The sequence below is a fragment of the Ornithorhynchus anatinus genome, chromosome 7 (genome assembly GCF_004115215.2).
Source record: "Ornithorhynchus anatinus isolate Pmale09 chromosome 7, mOrnAna1.pri.v4, whole genome shotgun sequence".
NCBI classification, from domain to species: Eukaryota; Metazoa; Chordata; class Mammalia; order Monotremata; family Ornithorhynchidae; genus Ornithorhynchus; species Ornithorhynchus anatinus.
Genome location: NC_041734.1, coordinates 55610807 through 55617912, shown reverse-complemented (window position 1 = coordinate 55617912; position 7106 = coordinate 55610807). Strand labels below are relative to the sequence as shown.

Sequence of the window (7106 nt, the reverse complement as noted above, 5' to 3'; positions counted from 1 at the left end):
ATACATAGGTTTGTTTTATGTGTATTGTTTTGCTACCAGCTTATTGGTATGTTTCTATTACTATGAAATAAAATTCAGACTAGTGATTAGCCTGTCCAACATCAGCCGGAATGTTAGGGCTAATAAGGTTCTCTGGCCAAAGGACTCATTGGAGAACAAGGATTGGACCCCAATCTTAAAACCCTCTGGGATCGAGTAATAGAATCAATCAATTAATTGTATCCGTTGAGCGCTTACCCTGTGCAGAGCTTTGTACTAAGCACTTGGGAGAGTAGAATTAGCAGACGTTCCCTGCCCATTAAACCTCCACTGAGTACAATACTAAAGTGCTTGGGAAAGTACAATGAAAGCTTGAGATGCGATCCCTCACTGTGAGCATGGACCCCAAGTGCTTAGTACACAGTACAAGTGCTCTGCACACAGTAAGCAGTCAATAGATATGACTAATTGATTGATCAGGAGCTTAGACTCTTTGGAAAACAGGCGGATATCTGGGGGAATATAACTTAGTTCCTCAGACTTCGGTTTCCTCATCTTCCAAATAACCAGGCCCAGGGATTCAGGAGAGGGGCGAATAACCAAACTGAGCTTTGTCGTTCAAGAGATCTGACAGTGAATTCTGAACAATAGAGCCTGAGCACTGTGGAGAAATGCTAAACCTCAACCAAGGGAAGATGGATAAAGAGGGAGGATGCTAAAATTTGCCATGGAGATGACACAATTTGAGAATTCGAAAAGAAGTCTGGCTGTTTCCTGGGAGGCTGGGGGAGGGTGTTAAGAGACAGCTGGGGAGGGAGTGAATGCTAGAGATGACAGATGAGAGTCCAGCAGCAACTGAAAGGAACAGCTCCGTAGGAGATGGAGCAGATGGGCTGGCAGAAGTAGGAGCAGATGGGCTGGCAAAGGCTGGCAATCAGCTCAGTGCATGTCAAGAAGGGACTGTACGTTACAGCATGGTGAGGTTGGGTCTGGAACAAAGCGTCCTCATCCATGGGCACCTCACATGGCCTGAGGAACCACAGGGCTATCACTTCTGGAAAGCTACAGCGACAGACCAAGGAGTTCCAAGATTTCCTAAAAGGTTTAGGCGAATATGATGCAATTTCAATTACTGTGATTTTAGTGCAGTCTTTTTTAACAACAGAAGTGTTCAGCGTAGCACAAAGAAAGCATGATAATCCAGGGAAGCAATACCTACACTTAAAAAGATATGCCTCTCCTATCCAAAGCGCTCTAGATGGCCAGAAGACGTGCCCAGGGCTGCCAGGTCTGGAGATATTCAGGAAGCATTCTGCCAAAAGGCCTTAAAACTTGTAAACTTAATCCCTTTGCACATTCTCTTGAAAGTATAGGATAACTTCAGTTATACACAGGTTTGCTCTTTATTCATTGGTTTGCTTATATTAGTAAGAAATAAAGTTCAGGCTAGGGACCAGCCTCTTGGCTGACATCAAGAATGTTATTGCACCTAGAATGCCCTATGTCCAGAGGATTTATTGGAGTTCAAGTGAAGAATGCTCTCAATTGGCCCTCTGGACCATCTGGGGTGTGTGTCATTTTGGAATACAAGTGGCTAAAATGGACTGTTGTTTTCTTTTAATAATGAGCAATAAAATTCAAAGACTGCTCTGCCTTTTTAATTTTTTTTCGGTATTTGTTAAGCGCTTACTATGAACCAGTCACTGTACTGAATGTTGAGGTAGATACAGGCTAATCAGGTTGGACCCTCTCCACATCCCACATGGGAGTCAGTCTTAATCCCCATTTTACAGTTGAGGTAACTGAGGTACAGAGAAGTTAAGTGACATGCACAAAGTCACACAGCAGGCAAGTGTCAGATCCAGAGTTAGAACCCAGGTCCTTCTGACTCCCAGCCTCGTGCTCCCTTCACTAGGCCATGTTACTTCTCTCTCTGTCATCAGAATCAATAAAGTTGAGGATATATATATATATAATATATATATAGGTTATATATGCCTCCCTTGTGTTTGCTTTTAATATTCTTCATTGATTAATAGATTAATGCAACACTATTAGTTTGTTCACCACGGGCAAATTAGATATTATAAGCTTAGCTTAGCATTGGCTTCTTATCGTTCATATTGGCTTTCTATTTCCTTATATTGGTCTGCTTATATTAAATAGCAAAGTAGATTGAGGCTCCAAGTCAAGGCTAGGGGCTGATCTGGGAACGAGGCTGGAAATGCCATATGGTTAGAATGATCAGCTGATGTGTCCAGCCTGGAAAACATATCAACAATAATGGTCAAGCAACTTCAGGTCACCGTTCAATGGCCAAACACTCCCTGGGACACTCCGCCTTGCCTCCCCACTTTGAATTCCTATTTTGAACATCTCATCTGATAATAGTAACATTTGCTTAGTGCTTACAGTGTGCCAAGCACTGTACTGAGCGCTGGGGTGGATAGAAGATAGCAGGTCAAACAAGGTCCCTGTCCCACCTAAGGCTCACAATTTGATGGGAAGAAAGAGGTATTGAATCCTCATTGTACAAATGAGAAAGCTGAGGCTCAGAGAAGTTAAGTGACTTGCTCGAGGTTAAGTTAAGTGACAGCAGGCGAGAGGCAGAGTAGAGTTTAGAACCCAGGTTCCCTGACTCCCTGGTCCCTGTTCTTTCCATCAGGCTACACTGATTCCCAGCTGACTCTCATCTCTTGCTACCTAAGGGGCTCCAGATCAACGAGATCCCCAGGTGTGGTTGAGTGGTTATCTTTTGTGGTCAGGGTATGAGGAAAAGAGTCAAGTTCTCTCTTGATCTATCTTCCCTAGAGAAGGTAAAAACCAAGTGTCAATCCAGTCCATCTGGTCCTTCCCAGATGGCAGAGTTAAGGGGTCAGTAGTTCAACCAGCACAAAAGGGAGGGGCTGTGATAAATCAGGCAGTGATCAAGTGAAAAGAGCATGTGGCTGCAAGTCAGGATACCTAGGCTCCAGTTTCAATTCTGCACTAGTCTACTGTGGGAACTTGGAAAAGTCATTTTCCTAATGTGTCTTAGTTTCCTCATCTGTAAAATAGGGCTATCACATCCCTCACAGGGACATTGTGATGATAAAATGATATAACTGATGTGAAAATGCCTTTGGAAAGTAAAAATAGTGCTATACAAGCAAGTATACTCACTACACATTTAGGCTAGGCAAGCGGAAGAACTGGGGCACCGTTGAACGACGTGAGTCTGTCCGATACAGCACATGTGCAGTTTTGGACTCAGTGAGTTTTACACTGTGATTTTTCTTTTAGAGTTCTGCAAGAGTCAAGGTCCCATGTTAGAGGAGCCCTTTGGTGTATTGTTATGAGAAACCCTGATCTCCCACCACTGAATCCACAGTTCTGGAACACTCCTATCATCTCCATCGGGCCCACCTCCTTCAAACTACAACAGACTCCAGTAATGTTGGTATTTGTTAAGTGCTTACTATGTGCCGAGCACTGTTCTAAGCGCTGGGGTAGACATAGGGGAATCAGGTTGCCCCACGTGGGGCTCACAGTCTTAATCCCCATTTTACAGATGAGGGAACTGAGGCACAGAGAAGTTAAGTGACTTGCCCACAGTCACACAGCCAAGTGGCAGAGCTGGGATTCGAACTCATGAGCCCTGACTCCAAAGCCCGTGCTCTTTCCACTGAGCCACGCTGCTTCTCTATCTAGAAGTAACTGCTTTGATCAGGTAGACAGTGGCATCGGTATATATACTATCCCCATACCCAGCTACAGGGAAACCAAGTTTGGCTTCCACCCACAGCAAAACTGATCCTACACCATATTTCTTCAAGATGCCAGCTGCAGTTGCTATAAATGTGTAGACAATTTTAGGAGAACTCAACTACTCAACCGAAATAGAAGACCTGATCTCTCTCCTAACTTTACCATTGCCTTTCAGCATCAGGCAAGATATAGAAAACGTAGTTAAACTTCCTTACCTGTCAATCAATAGCATTTATTGAGAGCCTACCCTGTGACGAGCACTGTAGTAAGCATTTGGATTCTCCTCTCAGGGTCACACCTGGAGAGTTTCCGGTAGTCTACCAGTAGCGACCATGGGAGGGAGAGTCAAGCAGAGGCATATCCATTCCATTCCTAGTTTGGGCAGTGGCTACAGAGTGGAAGGCAATCTGCTACAAGTCAAAACTTGCCTGTGCTGGGCAGCAGCGGCATGGGAGAGGGTCAAGGGTGGATACTAAAGTTTACTGCACGGAAGGAAGCAATGGTAAACCACTTCCTTATTTTTACCAAGAAAACTCTTTGGATCCACTACCAGAACAATCGCAGATGGAGCTGGGGCGCTCCGGGAGAGATGTGTCCATGGCGTCACTATGGGTCAGAGATGACTTGACAGCGTAAGACAAGATGACAGGATTAATTCAGTCACATTTACTGAGAATTTACTGTGTGCAGAGCACTGTACTAAGCGCTTGGGAGAGTACAACAATAAACAGACACATTCCCTGCCCACAATGAGTTTACAGTCTAGAGGGGTCTAGGCTTAATCCTCAAGGTTGTTACAGGTCTCCAATTCTCCACCTACACCCACTCCCTCGGAGAACACATTCACTCCCACGGCTTCTACTTCCATCTCTACTCAGATGATTCTCAAATCTACCTCTCCAACACTGGACCTCTCTCCTCCTCTGCAAACTCACATTTCCTCCTGCATCTGGAACATCTCTATTTGGATGTCTCCTCAACATCTCAAACTTGCTCATAACAGAACTTCTCATCTTCCCATCCAAATCCTGTCTGTCCCCATCTTTTCCATCACTGTAGATAACACCCCTAGCCTCCCTGCCTCACAAATCTGTAACCCTGGCATTACCCACAGCTCATCTCTCACATTCAATTCACATGTTCAATCTGCCTTGAAATCCTGTCGGTTCTAATTTCACATGGCTAAAATATGCCTTTCCCTCTCCATCCAATCTGCTACTATGCTGTTTCAACGACTTATCATATCCTGCCTTGAGTACTGTTTCAGCCTTCTTGCTGACTTCCCTGCTTCTCCCTAATCCGGTCCTTACTTCACTCTGCTGTCCTGATCGTTTTTCTAAAAAAAGTTCAGTCTGTTTCCCCACTCCTCAAGAATCTTGGGTGGTTACCCATCCACCTCCATATCAAACGGACACTCCTGTCAGCTTTAAAGCACTGAATCCGCTTGCACCCTCCACCCTTATGTTGCTAGTTTCTTACTACAACCCAACCCACACACTTCCCTCCTCTAACACCAACCTACTCATCATATCTTGATTTCATCTCTTACTGCCGACCCATTGCCCACATCCTCCCTTTTATATGACTGACAATCGTTCTTCCCACCTTCAAAACCTTATTAAAACCACATCTCCTCCAAGAAGCCCAACTCCCTCCCCTTCTGCCTCACTCGGATTAAAATGCCTTTCAGTATTCGATAGTCACCTCACCCTCAGCCCCGTAGCACTGAGGTACTTATCCATAATTTTAATATCTGTCTCTCCCTCTAGACTGTAAGCGCCTTGTGGGCAGGGATGGTGTCTATCCACTCCGTTCATTCATTCAATCATATTTATTGAGTGCTTACTGTGTGCAGAGCACTGTACTAAGCGCTTGGGGAGTACAATTCAGTAACGAATAAATGCAAATACAACTCTTTTGCATCATGCCCTCCCAAAGGCTTAGTACAGTGCTCTGCACAGTAAGCACTCGATAATTAACATCGATTGATTTAGGCATGTGTCAATTCACCAGCCCATCAGAGGTAATCACAGCAGGGTATGCTGGAGGACTTGAAGGGGCAAAAGTGTCAGGCTTGTCCCACGAAAACCACTGGACCCTGTCCTCACCAGGCACAGCAGGATAGGCCTTCCTTGCCCTCTCCTCCTTGGGCACAAAGCCAGTGAGTGCAATTTGTTTCACTAGATTGTAAACTTCTTTACTAGAGATCCTTCAGGGCAAGATCATGTCTTCCACCTCTATTGTATTTCCCCAACATCTTAGTCCAATGTTTTGCATATAGCAAGTATATAATAAATGGGGAAGCAGCATGGCCTAGCGGAAAGATTATGGGCTTGGGAGTCAGAGGACCGGGTTCTAATTCCGGCTTCACCACTTGTCAGTTTTGGGAACTTGGGCAAGTCACTTAACACCTCAGTGTAACACCTCTGTGTGTCAGTTCCTTCATCTGTAAAATGGGGATTAAGACTGTGAACCCCATGTGTTACATGGACTGTGTCCAAACTGATTGTCTTGTGCCTACTCCCCTGCTTAGTCCAGCTATGTCCAAACTGATTGTCTTGTGTCTACTCCAGCGCTTAGTTCAGTGTCTGGCACATAAGCCCTTAACAAATACCATTAAAAAAGAAAATATCATTGGTTGTTGAACACCAAAAAGAACACATCTGATAGGTTAAATATATCACATACATACATCCCCAACCTGGTCTCATTGCAGGCAGGATGAGCGGAACTGATGAGACCCCACACTTAATGAGAATCAAGGTTTTGGGTAACTTCTGTTTCATTCAAAGTTGTGTATAAGTCTTGTCAGCCCATCAATTAGGTAGATTGTCCAACACAATGAAGCTCCCGAGTCAGGGAATTAAAGCTGTTACTGAAATAGGTTCTGAAGTGCTGAGTGGGTTCAGGCAGAAGAGTCTGCCAAATGGAGGCAGTTGGGATGCTGTTTAGCTGTACTGCTTACTGGAATGTTGCTAAGTTGGTCCTGATGGAATAGGCTCTCTTGGGGGCAAATTGGGTGCCTGCCCTGTTGCAAGAGGTGTAATTTTTTTAATGGCATTGGTCACTTACTCTGTGCTAGGCATCGTACTTTAGCGCTGGGGGAGATACAAGATGACTGGGTTGGACAGAATCCCTATCCCACCTGGGGCTCAGGGTCTTAATCCCCATTTTACAGAAGAGGTAACTGAGGTACAGAGAAGTGACGACCAAGGTCACCCATCAGACAAGGGTGGAGGGATTAGAAGCCAGGACCTCTGACTCCCAAACCCGAGCTCTTTCCACTAGGTTATACTGCTTCTCAATTCTCTTGAGAAATTCTCTGGGATATCTAGAGGGTTCTGTTGGCCGCAGGTTGTCATGTGGATCACACAGTATGA

At 44.9% G+C, this 7106-nt stretch overlaps 1 non-coding gene across 1 annotated transcript; it reads left to right on the top strand.

The window, feature by feature from the left end:
• The first annotated feature begins 4006 nt into the window (after window positions 1–4006).
• On the top strand, window positions 4007–4144 carry LOC114813603. The gene has a single exon (XR_003761320.1). It is a non-coding gene; the product is annotated as a small nucleolar RNA SNORA7 (small nucleolar RNA).
• Window positions 4145–7106: the final 2962 nt, after the last annotated feature.